Here is a 19,137-nt window from a genome sequence, read left to right on the forward strand (position 1 = left end):
CCAAATTGATATAACTTTTTCAAAAATTGACCGTTTGGGACCTTTTTTTTTTTAAATTTGTTTTTAGATGTACTTTCCGGAAAAAATACAAAAACATTTTTAAAGTTATATATAAGAATTCATGAGCTTAACACCGGCTTATAATAATTGAATTTCAATTATTATATTTTTTCTAAGAGAAACTGAAAAGAAAGAAACATTTACTGGTTTCTTTCTTTTCAATTGAAATTCAATTATTATAAGCCGGTGTTAATCTCATGAATTCTTAAATATAAGTATAAACTGAACACACCATTAAACAAACATACATTTTTAAAGTTTTTTTTTGTAATTTTTCAGTTTTTCGAGATTTTTCGAATTTCGCCATTTTTTTCTCATTAAAAACTTCAATCAATTCTGCAATCATCCCCACTAATCCCGGAGTGGGCCGATTATTATTATTTTTTTTTTTTATTTAATTGAAAAAAAAAAACTTAGAAAATTTTTTTGTATTTTTTCCGAAAAGTACATTTAAAAACAAATTAAAAAAAAAATTCCAAACGGTAAATTTTTGAAAAAGTTATAGCATTTTGAAAACAAAAACGGTGTCCAACTCAAAATAAGTTATGAATTTTTTTTGAAGAAAACGGTGTTTTTTTCAAAACGCTATAACTTTTTCAAGAATTGACCGTTTGGGATCTTTTTTATACTCAGTTGAGCAGAGCTCACAGAGTATATTAAGTTTGATTGGATAACGGTTGGTTGTACATATATAAAGGAATCGAGATAGATATAGACTTCCATATATCAAAATAATCAGGATCGAAAAAAAATTTGATTGAGCCATGTCCGCCCGTCCGTCCGTCCGTTAACACGATAACTTGAGTAAATTTTGAGGTATCTTGATGAAATTTGGTATGTAGGTTCCTGAGCACTCATCTCAGATCGCTATTTAAAATGAACGATATCGGACTATAACCACGCCCACTTTTTCGATATCGAAAATTTCGAAAAACCGAAAAAGTGCGATAATTCATTACAAAAGACCGATAAAGCGACGAAACTTGGTAGATGAGTTGAACTTATGACGTACAATAGAAAATTAGTAAAATTTTGGACAATGGGCTTGGCACCGCCCACTTTTAAAAGAAGGTAATTTAAAACTTTTGCAAGCTGTAATTTGGCAGTCGTTGAAGATATCATTATGAAATTTGGCAGGAACGTTACTCTATTACTATATGTACGCTTAATAAAAATTAGCAAAATCGGAGAAGGACCACGCCCACTTTAAAAGAAAATTTTTTTTTTAAGTAAAATTTTAACAAAAAGTCGTACAAACAAAGTCTAGAGTCACCCCTGGTCCAGAAAGGCCCACTCCCTCTCAAAATACTCATTAACCCCTTCCGTTTGATACCCATATTGCACAAACGAATTCTAGAGTAACCCCTGGCCCACCTTTATGGCGATATCTCGAAACGGCGTCCACCTATGGAACTAAGGATTACTCCCTTTTCAAATACTCATTAACACCTTTCATTTGATACCCATATCGTACAAACGCATTCTAGAGTCACACCTGGTCCATCTTTATGGTGATATCTCGAAAAGGCGTCCACCTATAGAACTAAGGCCCACTCCCTCTTAAAATACTCATTAACTCCTTTCGTTTGATACCCATATTGCACAAACGAATTCTAGAGTCACCCCTGGTCCACCTTTATGGCGATATCCCGAAAAGGGGTCCACCTATAGAACTAAGCCCCACGCTCTTTTAAAATAATCATTAACACCTTTCATTTGATACCCATATTATACAAACAAATTCTAAAGTCACCCCTGGTCCACCTTTATGGCGATATCTCGAAAAGGCGAACACCTATAAAACGAAGGCCCACTCCTTTTTAAAAATACTCATTAACACCTTTCATTTGATACCCATATCGTACAAACAAAGTCTAGAGTCACCCCTGGTCCACCTTTATTGTGATACCTCGAAAATGCGTCCACCTATAGAACGAAAGCCCACTCCCTCTTAAAATACTCATTAACTCTTTTCGTTTGATACCCATATTGCACAAACGAATTCTAGAGTCACCCCTGGCCCACCTTTATGGCGATATCTCGAAACGGCGTCCACCTATGGAACTAAGGATTACTCCCTTTTAAAATGCTCATTAACACCTTTCATTTGATACCCATATCGTTCAAACGCATTCTAGAGTCACCCCTGGTCCATCTTTACGGCGATATCTCGAAAAGGCGTCCATCTATAGAACTTAGGTCCATACCCTTTTAAAATATTCATTAATACCTTTCATTTGATACCCATATCGTACAAACGCATTCTAGAGTCAACCCTGATCCACCTTTATGGCTATATCCCTAAATGGCGTCCACCTATAGAACTATGGCCCACTCCCTCATAAAATACTCTTTAATTCCTTTCATTTGATACACATGTCATACAAACACATTCCAGGGTTTCCCTCGGTTCATTTTCCTACATGGTTATTTTCCCTTATGTTGTCACCATAGCTCTCAACTGAGTATGTAATGTTCGGTTACACCCGAACTTAACCTTCCTTACTTGTTTTTTTTTAATTTGTTTTTAAATGTACTTTTCGGAAAAAATACAAAAAAATTTTTAAAGTTTTTTTTTTTCAATTAAATAAAAAAAAGAAAAATAATCGGCCCACTCCGGGGTTAGAGTGGATTATTTAAGTTTTTTATGAAAAAAAAAAAAAAAATGGCGAAATTCGAAAAATCTCGAAAAACTGAAAAATTACAAAAAAAAAAACTTTAAACATTTTTTTGAATTTTTTCCAAAAAGTTCATTTAACAAATTTAAAAAAAAAAATCCCAAACGGTAAATTTTTGACAAAGTTATAGCATTTTGAAAACAAAAACGGTGTTTTTTTAAAAATTCATAACTTTTTTTGAGCTGGATGAAAAAATTCTGAAAAACGTCTTTCGTAAGCTAGAAAAAGAAGAAAAACTTTCAGCCAATTCTAAAGGGGTCGGGTTCAAAATTGGTTGAAATGGGATGGAATAGCCCATATATAGTACTACAAAGAATTAACCAATGTTGTCTATTTGTATGAATTAAGCGGGGGTTACCCTTATTGCTTTCAAATGTATGAAAACATTTATTTGAAGCAATTTTTAATTAATCATTTATTTATCCTCATTTTTATCATTTTTGTTAGTAAAGCTATCATTCAATATTTAGGTTTGCTTTCAAATTTGGTTAAGTTTTAAATAAATTGAATAAAATTTTACACTATTAGTCACTCGATTTTCCTATATATTTTTTATATGTAAGAATTCACCTTTCACAAAATTTTCATGAATAATAACCTCCATCTACTTCAAATGTGAACTTTATTACTTAAATTAAATAAATTTTTTAAAATTGCATACTAGAAAAGTTTCTTTTATAGATTATTCAACACCAGGGCGTATGAACAATATAAAGTGCATTATTGATAACAATTCAAAAAATTAATCCAGATCAAATATAACGCCGACACTTAAAAAAAGCCAGTTTGTATATGGCACTAGACAATGCACCTATGCATATTTCGGACGGTGATCCCGTTATTCTTAGTCAGATTTGTCAATACACCCTCAATATTTTGAATAAAAGTCATATGTCCAAAATTTAAGGTTATAAAAAAAACTTTAACTTTTCCAATTAAATAAAGCAATTTCTAGTGTGTTAAGATTTTTCGAACAGAAAATCGAAATAAGTATTTGAATTTGAAGTTCGATTTAATGGATTGAAATAGCAAGGGAGCTATATTGATTTAACTTTTGGCTCCGTCTCAAACTGTTTCAATATAAAATGTTGGGTTTCAATGGCGCTACAGTTTTCATTTAATATCCAATTTGAATATTTTTTTGAATTGGAAGCATTGGAGATTTAAAAAAAAAAAACAGTTAAGATAAATTTATGCGAGTAGATTTTTTTTTAGTTCAAAAATCAATAGAAAAATTTTATAATATATCCACTGCTAAACGGAATACAACCCTATGTCGGCTTTCTCTTCCAGAACGCCTTGTCTCAGAAAACGTTTGAATAAAAACGTACTGTCTCAGATTTTGGTTAAAGAACGTCCTATTTCAGAATTTGTTTGAATAAAAACCTACTGCTCTTGGGGCGTTTTTGAAATAAATTCTGAGATAAGGTGTTTTTGAAAAATATTCCTAGATAGGTCCTTTTCGAACACGCAGCTGAGATATGCTATTCCTCTTCGATGTCGATATTTAGCTGCTAGTTTTACAAGTTGAGACGCGCCATCTTAGCTTATTTAAACAAAAACGAACCGACGAAATAAAAACCACCCCTATAACATACAACTTTTAAATTCAAAACTTTCCTTAGTATTTTTTAGTATTTAATAGGGGGACTCATGAAAGCATATGAACTTATAAGGTGTAAAATTATATCCATTTACACACGCTGTTATATGAACGCACCTAGAAATACTATTGATAAACTTGATTGCTTATCAGGTGTATTATTGCCAAACAAAAATTTTTTGATTGTTATACAAATTAAAAAATGCCAAGAGTAAGTGAAAAATCAAAACTAAAACGTCTTTACTAAGATATTCTAGTAAATGACTTGCTGATGTTGGATATTTCTGATGAAAATGCCTGCTGTAATGTCTGCAAGGTGGCATTCCTTTGAGTTTACCTCGTTTACACAATGAAATGTGCGCGTAAACTTATACAAATTGTGTAAATGATTTTTCATACAAAATGCCAATTAGAATACAAAATCTTACAGACTAAGTAGAAATATGTGGTAACAGTAGGCAAATTACTAAATAAATGACTTACTTATAAAAAGGGTTTATTGTACTTAAAAAGCGCTCTTTTGAGCAAGAAAAATCTATTTCCAAATAATTTAAAATTCTATTAAACACAATCAAGGTTCTAGTAATTGGAGCATTGATTGCATAAAGAGCTTTGAAAAGACGAACATTGAAGAATTCAGAGTTCCTAAGCGCTCTGGCGGGAATGTTTATGAAAATCCTCTCAAGGAGCATTGGGCAGTCAGTCGCACCGCGAAAAACGTCAAAAATAAACGACAGCGACAAAATTATTCTCCTGTTCTGCAGTGACTTTAAATCAATCAATAGGCACCTAGCTTCATAAGTCGGAATGGGTTCAGAGAAGCGTAAGCTGCGCAAAGCAAAATGTAAGAATACTCTCTGGATCCATTCGATTCTTGCAATGTGGCACTGATAGTGCGGCGACCAAATGAAAAAAGCATACTCAAGTTTAGAGCGCACAGACGCTGTATACAAAAGCTTTACCGTATAAGGGTCAGTAAACTCCGAGCTATGACGCCTAAGAAATGCAAGCATGGCATACGATTTCGAGATGCAAAGGTTAATATGGTTTGCGAAAGTAAATTTGGAGTCAAAAGTTACTCCCAGATCTTGTATTTCACTAACCCTTATAAGCGGCGAGTTGGATAAATGGTATGAGGTATCAATGAGATTAACGCGTTTTGAAAAAGTTATATGAAAACATTTTTTTAAGTTAAGGGTTAACCGATTGCTATTACACCATATACTTAAATTTTCCAAATATAATTGCATCAGTTCAGAGTCAAGCTGACTGTGAAGAAGTGAATATATTTTATATCATTAAGTAGAAACTTAACTGCAGAGAAGCAAGAGCGAATGTCATTAACGAACAATATGAAGAAAAGTGGTCCTAGGATGCTTCCTTGTGGGACACCAGAACAGGCAACGAAAGGCGTAGACCTCATACTGTGCACAACAACCCTACAGCTGCGGTTTTGTAGGTAAGATTCAATCCATTTTAGAAACACTGAGTGGAGACACATACAGGCCAGCTTCTTAACCAGGACTACATGAGAAACCCGATCAAAAGCTTTAGAAAAATCCGTATATACTGTGTCAACCTGACACCCAGACTGAAAAGCTGCGATGCAGTCATCAGAAAAAATAGCTAAGTTAGTCAAAGTTGAGCGTCCGGGAAGAAAGCCCTGTTGCTCTGGACACACAATATTCCTAAGGAAAAAAAGCAATTTTTCTTGGATTATGCATTCAAAAAGCTTTGATGTGGCGGAAAGTTTTGAAATGTGTCTGTAGTTGCTAATATCATTTTTATTGCCACTCTTAAAAATAGGTGTAATAAAAGCCAGTTTCCGCGCGTCAATGAAAGTACCCGAGGAAAGAGAACTATTAAATATTAATAAAAGGGGATAAACAAGAGCTTCGCACTGCATAAATAAAATTGCTGAGAGACCGTCAACATATTTTGCATATCTTGTGATAAATCAAAATACCTGTTCCTCTGAAACGTGCCAACAACAACAAGCATAATTTTGACACATGCTAATATACGAAGTATGTACTTCACAAAGAATAAAATATACAAAGAAGCAAATTGAGATAAGTTTACAACAACGGAGGCATGACGTGGCTGAATGTGTTTCTAACACTTCAATCATCGTAGCAGTTCGGGTTCGAGTTGCACTCCGGGAGAATAGGCGTTGAAGAGATTTATAAGGTGTAATCGAAACAGCTGTCGCCTTGTCCGTCCTACTGTCACATTATTTCAATTTTACCCAAAATAATTAAAAAAAATGTAAAACTTAAATTGATTAAAAAAAAATATTTTTATAAATTTGAAGGCAATCCCAGTTTAATTCATATAAACACTATACTAACGAAATTAACCGTCCCCAGTTTTAAACTGTCGTCTACATAGAACGTGTACCTTTATACAAGGGTATTAAAGCTATAATTGCATTACGGTAGTGCGTAATGGCATTAATGAATCGAGTTAGATATGTATATACTTCGTTATATCAAAATATAAAAACACTATAACTTGAGTAAAAGTTAGATATCTTTACGAAATTTGATATAATTATACCTCTGGACCGACCCAGAATAGGTTGGTATTGAAAATGGGCGAAGTCGAACGATAATTACACCCATCATTGAAACGTTTGAATGTAACACAACTATAGTTGTTTCCCTTTGTGATATATCTTCATTAAGGCCCGATTTTTTCAGTACAAGTTCAAATCAGTTTGTCAGTAAAACTGCGCTTAAACTTATATTACAGTTTTTCATTATACTTCTAACTGAAGTTTAAGCTGCGCTTAAGTGGCCGATCTGGCAGGGTTAACCTCCAGTTAACTTATCAGTTATTTGCGCTCGTTCAAAATGGCATAGAATGTACCCAACAAGCATTTTGGCTTGAGTAAAATTAGTGCACATGTTGATAACTAGGCATACTTCTAAAATCTGAAGATTTCTCTCGAAACAGTGGCTCAACTCCAGAATCATAGCGTACTCAGCAAAAGGGGGAATATTTTGTAAAGCAAAAAAAATGCTATTACTTAAGTTGAAAAAATGTAATTCACAACTTGTGATTCTTTAACTGGACTCAAATGTAAGATTACATACTACAGTATTTTCACGAAAATAAAATAAAATAATATAATTTATTATACTCAGGTGAGCAGAGTTCACAGAGTATATTAAATTTGTTCGCATAACGGTAATCCGTAACAACACAAACTAATCGAGATAGATATAGACTTCTATATATGAAAATGATCTGGGTGAAAAAAGAAATTCATTTAGCCATGTCCGTCCGTCCGTTCGTCTGTAAACAAGATAACTTGAGTAAATTTTAAGGTATCTTGATGATTTGGTGTGTAGGTTCCTCATCCCAGATCGCTATTTAAATGAATGAAATCGGACTACAACCACGCCCTCTTTTTCGATATCGAAAATTTCGAAAAACCGAAAAAGTGCGATAATTCATTACCAAAGACGGGTGAAGCAATGAAACTTGGTAGGAGAGTTGAACTTATGACGCAAAATAGAAAATTAGTAAATTTTTGGACAATAGGCGTGGCACCGCCCACTTTTAAAAGAAGGTAATTTAAAAGTTGTGCAAGCTGTAATTTCGCAGCCGTTGAAGATATCATGATGAAATTTGGCAGGAAGGTTACTACTATTACTATATATGTGTTAAATAAAAATTAGCAAAATCGGATGAAGAGCACGCCCACTTTTAAACAAATTTTTTTTTAAAGCCAAATTTTAACAAAAAATTTTAAATCTTTACAGTATATAAGTAAATTATGCCAACATTCAACTCCAGTAATGATATGGTGCAACCAAATACAAAAATAAAACAAAATTTCAAAATGGGCGTGGCTCCGCCCTTTTTCATTTAATTCGTCTAGAATACTTTTAAGGCCATAAGTCGAACTAAAATTTACCAATCCTTGTGAAATTTGGTGTGTGCATAGATTCTATGATGATAACTGTTTTGGGCAAAATCGGTTGAAGCCACACCCAGTTTTTATGCACAGTCAACCGTCTGTCCTTCCGCTCGCCGTTAACACGATAGGTAGGTAGGTTGAACTGGCCGGTCCATGAGGACCTCACATAGACTGATTGAGTCCGTAGTGTTACCAGAAGTTTGTTTTAACGACCAAACTGAAAAACCCTATCAAAAACCAGGACCTATGTTATAAAATAACTCCGTCCTCTTGGCAAATACTAGAAGCTTCCTAGGACTTAAGCCACTTGCTGATTCTAGATCTGACAGCTGTATCACTCCTAATAGCTGGAGTCTTAGCCTGGCAAGTGCAGGGCACGAGCACAGAACGTGCTCGATCGTTTCCTCCTCCAACCCGCACTTCCTACACCTGCTATCACTGACCAAGCCTAATTTAAAGGCATGTGACGCCAGAAGGCAGTGTCCAGTCAGAATACCCGTCATGAGTCTACAGTCCTCTCTTTTTAATGATAGAAGCAACTGTGTTAGTCTAAGGTTGTAAGACCTACACATAATCTTCGACACTTTACAGCCACGCGCTTGAACCCACGCCTTCTCTGCTTGGTCGATCATGTGCACCTCTCGCCTTCGCTTAATCTCGCCCAATCTAATTGGGACGTCTACGGAGCAAGCTTCAAGGGATGCGCCCTTTTTAGCTAATTCGTCCGCTTTTTCATTCCCATCTATTCCCATATGCCCTGGGACCCAATATAGATGTATGCTTCTCCCTGTCCCGATTCTCTCCAGAGACTGCTTACACTCTAACACGCATTTAGATGCTGTGCTATGCGAGATTATTGCCTTAATTGCTGCTTGACTGTCAATATAAAAGTTAACACGGTTGCAGCTTAAGCTATTCTCTTCCAGGGTTTCTACTGCTTTGGTTACGGCTAATATTTCCGCTTGGAAAACGCTACAGTAATCCGGCAGCCTGTAGGATCTGCTTAATTCCGGATCAGCGCAGTATACCGCAGACCCTACTCCTTCCACTATTTTGGAACCATCGGTGTACACATGTATCGCCTCGTCCGCCATTTGCGCACCCTTGCGCCAACCGTCCACCTCTATTGTGGCCTTAAGATCTCCCTCAAAGTGCAGGTAGGGAATCATGTAGTCTGTTCGTCTTGTGACTGAGGACGCTATACTACTATGGCCATATGGTCGGCGCTCAAGCTGCCCCGAAGCACCGAGCCTGGTTGCGGTCGTTAATGCTTTGTTCTTTGCTACCAGGTCTACAGGTGGAATGTGCAGAATGGCATACAGTGCAGCCGTCGGGGTTGTTTTCAGGGCTCCCGTAATGCAAAGCATCGATAGTCTGCATACCCCCTCTAATTTTTTGAGGTATGTTGTTTTTTGTGTGGCTTTCCACCAAACAAGAACTCCATAGTATAGAATAGGGCTTACAATCGCTGTAAAAACCCAATGAGAAAGAGAGGGCGATAGGCCCCACGTACACCCCAGCATTCTTTTACATGCATAGAGTGCCGTTGAGGCCTTCTTGACCCTCTCCTCCACGTTGAGCTTCCATGACAGCTTACTGTCTAGGATGATTCCTAGATATTTTGTGCAAGGTTTCTCCTGTAAGGTCACCGCTCCTAACGTAGGCCTGGTCCAATTTGGGACCTTGTACCTCTTTGTAAACAAGACCATATCCGTCTTCTCCGCATTGACTTTCAGCCCGACATTAGACGCCCAGGTATGAATATCCCGAAGCGCCCGATCCATCAAAGAACTAATCGTTGGAAGGCATTTTCCACTTATGACAATTGCAACGTCTTCTGCGTAAGCCGTAAGTTTTACGGGTCCCTCATCGAATTGCCTGAGCAGTTGGTTGATGACCAGTGTCCACAGCAGAGGTGATAACACCCCTCCCTGCGGCGTGCCCCTGTCCACTGATTTCGTGGCCTCGTACAATCCCCATTGTGATGTAATCTTTCTGCAATTTAACATGCAGCCGATCCATCTGATTAAGGCAGGATGTACTTTAATGTAATTAAGACCATCCATAATCGCCCATTTTGCAACATTATTGAAAGCCCCGGCAATGTCCAAGAATACTCCTAGAGCATACTCCTTATATTCCAGGGATTTCTCTATGCTTATTACCACCCTATGCAATGCGGTGTCTACCGACTTGCCTTTGGTGTACGCATGCTGTGTTGTGGAGAGCAGCTTTCCATCCACGTTGGACTTTATGTACACATCTATCAGCCTCTCAAAGGTTTTGAGCAGAAATGATGTTAAGCTAATGGGTCTATAGTCTTTGGGATACACGTGACCGATCTTCCCCGCCTTTGGTAGAAAAGCTACACGAGCAGTTCTCCAAGAGTGCGGAACATGATTCAGTCTTATGCACCCATCGAATATTATTTTAAGCCATTCCACGACCGCCCTGCTTGAGAATTGTAGCATGGCCGGGAATATACCATCTGGGCCCGGCGATTTAAACTTAGAAAACGTCTTCACTGCCCACTCGATCTTGGTATCGGTCACCAAGCCCGGCACCACTAGCTCCGTGATCGAAGTGTGAGTGATGTCTGCTGGTTCTTCTAAACCGTCTCCCGATGGGAAATGTGTATCGAGAAGCACCTCAAGGGATTCCTCACTATCACGTGACCATTCCCCGTTCTCTTTCTTTATTAGTCCCTGGACTATGTTTCCCTTTGCTAGGACTTTTTTCAACCGTGCTGTTTCACTGGAGCACTCTATGTCCGTACAGAAACTTTTCCATGAGTTTCTCTTCGCCCTGGTAATTTCACGCTTGTAGATCCTCAGTAGATCCCTGTACTCGTCCAGACACGCTTCGCTTTCCGCGGTCTTTGCGAGTTTAAACATTTCTTTTACCTGTCTTCTTAGAAGACTCAGCTCATTGCTCCACCATGGCGGCTTTGCTTTTCCTCTGAATCTTCTTAGAGGGCAAGCTTTGTTATACGCAGTCATAAGCGTCCTTGTTAGGAATTCATTCGACTCCTCCAGTTCCTCTACATTAGCAACCTCTTTGGGTTGTCCCAGTTTCGTTTCTACATGTTTCTGGAATTTAGTCCAATTCGTTGCCCTAGGGTTTCTAAAGGTTCCTCCCTTCTCTACCCTCTTTAGTGGGATGCTGAAGCTTATATACGCATGGTCGGAGAAGGATGGTCTATCGAGAACCATCCAATCATACCTTGATATATCACGCTCGGAGCTCAATGTAATATCCAGAACATTGCTGGATGTTGGACCAATGTATGTAGGAACATTTCCCCTGTTGGCTATCTGCAAATTGGTTTGCAGGATGTAACAAAATAGAGATTCGCCTCTCTCGTTCGTATCTGCTCCTCCCCACGCATTGTGGTGCGCATTTGCATCTGCGCCTATGACCAACCGCCCTTTGCGCCCTTCCTCCTGTACTAGCCTTTTGCACTCCATCGGTGGAACCTCCGCAGCATGGGCCATGTAGCAGGACGCCAGGATAAATGCCTGCTTATTCTTTTGCTCAACGGCCACCGCTACGAGATCCTCGGTGGTGTAATTAGGCAGCATATATGAATGCAGCTGTTTCCTTACCATTACTACAGCTCGCACCCGTCCTTCCGTTTGTGCGTAGTAAACGCCAAACCCGCGCGCGCTAAGTCCAGAAACCTTTCCTCCCGATGAGAGCCACGGCTCCTGGATCAGCGCCACGTCAAACGAACCCTCCTCAAGGGTTAGGAGGAGTTCGCTCGACGCCACTTTACTGTGTTGGAGGTTTATCTGTAGGACTCGCAGCACCATTGGGCTGTTTGTCCCCCTCCAGCACCTTCGTCTTGACGTCGTCGTCCTCCTCTTGCCCTTTTGGTTTAGAGTATTCGAGGCCCCCTTCAGCCCCTCGTGAATGTTGTGCCGTGTGTTCCTCTGTGCGAGTCACAGCACCATTTAGCGGTTGGTCCTCTTCTAGCACGTTCGTGGTGACGTCGGGGACCTCCACCTGTCTTTTTTCCCTTAGGCTTCTGAGGTCCTTTTGGACTTCGCCCACTTCCAGCGTGTTAGGATTTTTATCCTCGGGACTTCTTTTCCTGAGTCGCATGTAAATTTTGCCAGTGCCAAAGGACATTTTGCCAAGCTGCGTGTACAAAATATCCTCCGCCTGCTTGTTTATTTGGAAGATGTAGAACTGACCATCCTCGGTAGGCCGAGATACAGTAAGTACCTTCCAATCCTGTGTCGGTATGTTCGGATTCTGATTCTGCAGAAGTCGCAGTGTATCCTCCGACTTCATCACGCATGGTATCCATACCTTAACTTTTGGTACCGTGGGGATTTGCGCTTTATCCACCACCTCAAACCGCGCGTTCGTGCCTTGCCTTTGGAGGTTTGGAACGACTTCCTCCAGCCACCGCAAGCTCGCGATGTTGTCGCACGCTATCATCTTCACACCATTATACCATCCCCCCGAATCAAAGGTTGGAAGGGGCTTACTTGGTTGTTCCCGCATCATCTTAAGCATTAAGCTAATAAGCTCCCTTTCCACAGATCTCCACCTTTCAGTAGTCATTTGTCCGAACGGACTGCTACGATCAACCAGCGCCACAGTCAGTGACTGCTTTGCCACATCACTCATCTTCTCGGGAAAAGCAGGAGTCTTAGTGTTATCTCCCTTTAGAACCTCCGAGAACACCGGAGTCTTCGCGTTAACTCCCTTTAGCGCCTCCGAGAAAGCCGGAGTCTTAGCGTTATCTCCCTTTGGCTTATCTCCTACTTCCGTAGTTGGAACTTCCCTCTGACTGGCAGCTTTCGAGGTAGTTGCTACCTCGCTATTGGAACCCATCTGTCTTACAGCTTTGGGCCTACTTGTCTTGTCTATGCGACTGCCCTGCCTCGCGGCTCTAGGACTGGGTCCTTTCTGCCTCTTGAAAGCAGGCTTGTCGCCTTCTGCCGAACGTTGCCTCTTCATTCTGCCGTTCGACGCTTCTTCCTCCTCGTACCGGTTGCAGAACCGAGGGTTTCTCGCAGCAAACCTTTTGAACTGCCTTCGACCTACTTCTACCGCTTCATGGGCCCATTCCAAGCGCTCGATCTCCACTTCTGTTAACACGATAACTTGAACAAAAATCGATATATCTTAACTAAACTTAGTTCACGTACTTATCTGAACTCACTTTATCTTAGTAGAAAATATGGCCGAAATCCGACTATGACCACGCACACTTTTGCGATATCGAAAATTAAAGAAAAATGAAAAAATGCCATAATTCTGTACCAAATATGAAAAAAGAGATGAAACATGGTAATTGGATTGGTTTCTTGACGCAAAATGTAACTTTAGAAAAACTTTGTAAAATGTGTGTGACACCTACCATATCAAGTCGAAGAAAATGAAAAAGTTCTGCAGGGCGAAATCAAAAGCCCTTGGAATCTTGGCAGGAATACTGTTCGTGGTATTACATATATAAATAAGTTAGCAGTACCCGACAGATGATGTTCAGGGTCACCCTGATCCACATTTCGTTCGATATCTCGAAAACGCCTTCACATATACAACTAAGGGCCACGCCCTTTTAAAACCCTCATTAATACCTTTAATTTGATACCCATATCATACAAACGCATTCTAGAGTCACCTTTGTTCCACCTTTATGGCGATATCTCGAAAAGGCGTTCACCTATAGAACTAAGGCCCACTCAATTATAAAATACTCATTAACACCTTTCATACTATACCCATATCATCCAAACACATTCTAGAGTCACCCCTGGTCCACCCTTATTGCGATATCTCGCAAAGGCGTCCACCTGTAGAACTAAGGCCCACTACGTTTTAAATAATCATTAACACCTTTCATTTGATACCCATATCATACAACACACATTCTAGAGTCACCCTGGTCCACATTTATGGCGATATCCTGAAATTGCGTCCACCTATAGAACTATGGCGCAATCCCTTTTAAAATACTCTTTAATACCTTCCATTTGAAACCAATGTCATACAAACACATTCCAGGGTTACCCTAGGTTAATTTTGCTAAATGGTTATTTTCCCTTGTTTTGTCTCCAAAGCTCTCGGTTATACCCGAACTTAATCATCCTTACTTGTTTTTGATTAATTACGCTTCATTACTGCAATCAACCAGGTGTTTATTTCTCATAATAAACAGCTGCTGGTTTTGATGGAGCTACCTTGGAGTTTTGTTTTTTCAAGTCCACCTCAACCCAGTCGATATCCAATGTAGGATATCAACTGAAGAAAAGTGTTTGGTGTTCATTGGAGAACTGTACATTTCCAAAATCTTTAAAAGGTTGGATAATGATTTCATAATGATAATAACGTTGGAGATCAACTCCAGAACTCTAAATTTTGCAAAATTTCTCAAAGGTTGGAAAGTGAATGGGGTATGAAGTTGGATATCAACTCGAGGTCTATATGGTTTAAGAATAATTAAATAGATAATGATGTTGGATATCACCTCCGGAACAAGATATATATTTCGCTTGATGAATATTTTTTCCATGTTTGCTGTGTAAACAAAATCCAGCTGTTGTCGTATCTACAAATAAAATAAAAAGCCAATGTTGCTATACAAAAAAGCATGCGGCCTTAAACTTTGACTGAAAAACTCCACAGTAGTTTAACTGGAGTTTAAATTTGACTAATGTTTAAGCTAACTTAGTTTAAGCTAAGCTTAACCAACTACTGAAAACCGGGCATAAAATAAAAACATTTCACTACAACAATGTTGGCGTGACTAAAATGAATGCCAGCCGTTAGCTTGTGACTTGCTACAGATACAAATGTTATCTTTTTACTTCTTTCGATATTAATAAGTTTTCTAAAGCTAATGATAACATAATACATCCTTCATTGCATAGGCAAGTGCAGTTGAGAAAAGTACACATTTATTTGCGAAACTTAACTTTTTTTTATACATTTGCCCCTTTGTTAAATAAATTTGGCCATTTCTCACAAAAAAAAAAAAAAATACTAAGCGCGATATACATCCGAGATTTAGGTCGAGAATCACTCCAATTACGTTTTGCTAATTTTTATTTATCTACAAACTGGCGGGGTAGGACCTACATGTTTTATGCCGACTCTGAAAGCATTTTTGCTGCGAAGCTTTTACAGGTAAAAATACCCTCTCAGTTTTTGCATTACAACTGCCGAGGAGCGACCCCATCTACAAAAAACAAAGTCTAATGTATTTAGATTTAAGTTTTTCCGGGAATTTAACCCACGACTTCGTCTTGGTAGATGAGCACATTACCAACATAACGCGGCGGCCGCCAAATGTAGTAGTCTCTCAATAATTTTTTATTTACTATAATATTGATTTTGCGATGCTCCTTATTTGTTAAATATGACCTTTTTCAGCTAGGCAGTCGCTTACACATAATCGTTTATTCATTGTTTGGTGAAAAAAAGCATAATATAAGGAGCAACAAATCGATTAACAGATAAGATGATGTGAAAACGACTGCACAGCTTAAACAGATATTGTGTATTAGGTAATATTTAGCTTCGCAAGACAAAAATACCAAAAAAAATGAAATTGCGACTGACACACTTACAGCTCAAGCTTTAATTTGAGGAACGATATTTTGCTACTTTTTTCAACTTTTCAAATGTGATCACTTAAAAATGTATAAAAAAACTTCTACTTTTAGGAAAAATTTATCAGTTATTATAATGAAGTTGGAAATATTTCGCGTAAATTTTCATTCTATGCATAATTCTGCAATTGAATAATTATTTTCTTTTCAAATTTAAAGTTTGTTCAATTGGGGGAAATACACATACATTTAGATACACAATGCACCTAGGCATCACTTTTCGCATTAACTTTAACTCCAGGGCAGTTTTTCAGTCACAGTTTAAGGCCTTTCGGGTAGGTTTCTCAGGGTGATTTCTCAATAAAGAATGAGACGCAAATTTTTTGAGAAACCAGGGCTCGCTCCTCCCCTATGCACGTTTGCGTAATAGCTTTCTTGAGATACTACTTGACATACGAAATGTTTCTGAGCATTTCTTGAGCGTTGTTACTTTTTTATGTAAATTCTTCTTTCTTGCGATGTGGCTACTGCGCTTTAAGAGAAAATGCAGTAACTAAACATGTGAAAGGTGTTAGTTTAACTGTGATTACTTCCGTCAGAGGAAATATTGGTTTTTTTATATACCTAAGCTAGAAGACGTCCTGCCCTAAATTTGGCCTATCTGCATACATTTTAATAAGCTTTTTCCATCTGACTCTGGCCTCCCCCTCTTCACTTTTTCCTAATCCTTTTATTCACTCCTCCCACCGTCTTTTTCGCTTCATCTATCTCCATCTTCGTCTCATTCTATCTCTTTCTCATTCTCCTTCTCTCTTTTCTCTTCTCTCAATTTCTTCTTATTCTTCTGCATCCCTTATTGCCTGTCCCAGAGGGTGGTATGTATTTTATTCCATTCCCAGTCCCAGTCCCACTCCGAGTCTCAGTCCCAGTCCGTCTCTGGATAATATATTACTCTGTACTAAAGCACTCATCAACTGTTTTCATTTGATATCAGTATTGTATAAACACTGTCTAGGCATTCACTGGCCCACGTTTTGGCCTATATCTCGAGGCCCTAGTCACCCAGGGGTATGAAAATTACCCTCTGCCAAAGCACTCATCCACAGCTTTCAGTTGATATCCATATTCTATAAGCACATTCTAGGGGTACTCGGGTCCACGTTTTGGCCTATAACTCGAGGCCGTAGTCACCCAGGGGTATGAAAATGACCCTCTGCTAAAGCACTCATCCACAGCTTTCATTTGATATCCATATTCTATAAGCACATTCTAGGGGTACTCGGGTCCACGTTTTGGCCTATATCTCGAGACCTAGTCACGCAGGGGTATGAAAATTACCCTCTAATAAAGCACTCATCAACAGCTTTCATTTAATATCCACATTCTATAAACACATTCTACCGGTACCAGGGTCCACGTTTTGGCCTATATCTCGAAACCCTAGTCACCCAGTCACCTATCCTGTATTTCAAGTTAGATCAAACTACATACGAGGTGCAAAACAAATTCAAGATCGGTTCAGTAGTTTAGGAGTCCATTGGCCTCAAACATAGTGACAGGTGTTTTTTATATATTAAGATGAAAAATTAGTGAAGCTTGGGAAAGTTTTCAATTAACATATTGTAATGAAAACAAACAAGAACGCATATAACTGTTAGCTTAAAAAGAGTTTAACCCTGCGTGATCGGCCACTTAAGCTTAGCTTAAACTTAAGTTTAAATTTACTAAAAAAAATCTCAGCGTAGTTTGACTGAACAATTATACCTTTTCAGTTATCGTTCAGAAAGTTGCAGTTGAAGCTCACAAAGTTACAACTAAAGTTCAGGAGATTACAATTGATGTTTAAAATTTACAATTATAGTTTTTTGAACTTCAATTGTATCTAATATTTTGAATATCAATTTTAATTTTTTGAACTTCAATTGTAACTTTCCGAACTAAAACTGAAAAGGTGTAGTTGAACTTATACTGAAAACCCGGGCCGTAGAATACTGAATTTTGATTGATTTAAAGGAACGTTTAATTTTGTTTATTAATTTGCCGTCCAAAATGTCACTTCTTCTTTACTAAACAATGCGCACTCCAGTAGTTATTTCTTGACAAAACCCCAACTGAACTGTAAACTGGTTTCAAAAAACCTTAAGAATTTAGTAGCAGAACTGGGTACTCCAAAAGAAAATTGTTCTTAAACTTGAATGTCATTTTATACGGATTTTTCGGTCTTCTTAAGAACTGTATTCGCTTCTTTAGAAGTTCCACAAAAGTCGAAGTAAATAAGTCGCCTAAATGTATGCTATAATTTTTAACTACATTCGCCTAAAGGCAGTATTTGCTAAAATTGTGCTATCTAATATAATTGAAATCGTTTTTGAAGGAGTAAATTGAGTTCTTTTCCAAAAAGATTGTATATTTTTTGTATCTGTTATAATAGTGTTGCACAATTTATTTACAAAACACAAATGTATTTTAACACTGGGAGATGTTCACATATGATGTATGTTAATGTATTTTAAAAACTTTTTGTATGATGAAAATAATCATGTGTCAAATTTGTTTTCTCATTATTAACCTCACTATTTTAGTACTCCATTGCACTAAGAGAACTTGATTTCATAAATTTTTTTTGTTTGCCCCATAATTCAATGTTTTCAATTCGCATATATGTAGGTACATATATTTTTCATTTATGTATTTTTTTTTCTAAATTCCTATTTTCATATTCACATATTTTGCGCATATAAAAATTTGCAAATATGAATACACAGACACGAATAATACACCAAAGAGCCGAACAAACAGTGCTACGTCGCTGTGTCCGAATGTCCTGTGAACGAGCATTGTGTTTGCAAGTGAAATAGATATTTTTTTATTTGCGTTATTTAAATATTTTTTCTATGTGCATAAAATCACTTTGCAACAAAATAAATAGAGCTATTTTTGTTTTTTACATTTTTACTATTATTCAAATTTTCTTACAATTACACTGATGTATTATCCTTTATTTTTTTTTAGATTGCAGACAATTTACATTTACATGTATGCATATCCTTTTTGCGTTTCCAAACAGTACGCGTTGCACGCTGCCGTCTTACTGAACACAACTCAATCTGAAACTGAACTAAAACTTTTTAATGGCTGACATGCTTTCTTTGGCGTTGGCGTTACCAGCATTATAAAATCGTTGTACCTGATTCTCATCTATGCACACCCACAATCTCGATACACTGGCAGGAATTCGCTGGATACTCAGTGCTGTTGAAAATTTACAAACAAACATGAACTTCAGAAGCAGTTTTCGCA

The 19,137-nt window shown here is 37.8% G+C and overlaps 1 protein-coding gene across 4 annotated transcripts in view; it reads right to left on the reverse strand.

The window, feature by feature from the left end:
- LOC137252707 (pleiotrophin-A-like) overlaps positions 1 to 19,137 on the reverse strand; it is a 326,419-nt gene that overhangs the window by 118,508 nt on the left and 188,774 nt on the right. The window contains exon 1 of one of the 4 annotated variants that reach the window (XM_067788752.1): positions 18,814 to 18,963. The exons of 1 other annotated variant lie outside the window; for it this stretch is intronic. The gene's annotated coding sequence lies outside the window, so the exon portion shown is untranslated. Of the gene's footprint in view, positions 1 to 18,813; positions 18,964 to 19,137 lie in introns of those variants that run through there. 2 more of the 4 variants (XM_067788754.1, XM_067788753.1) reach the window with 2 other exon arrangements.

The sequence above is a fragment of the Eurosta solidaginis genome, chromosome 5 (genome assembly GCF_040869045.1).
Source record: "Eurosta solidaginis isolate ZX-2024a chromosome 5, ASM4086904v1, whole genome shotgun sequence".
Lineage (NCBI taxonomy): Eukaryota > Metazoa > Arthropoda > Insecta > Diptera > Tephritidae > Eurosta > Eurosta solidaginis.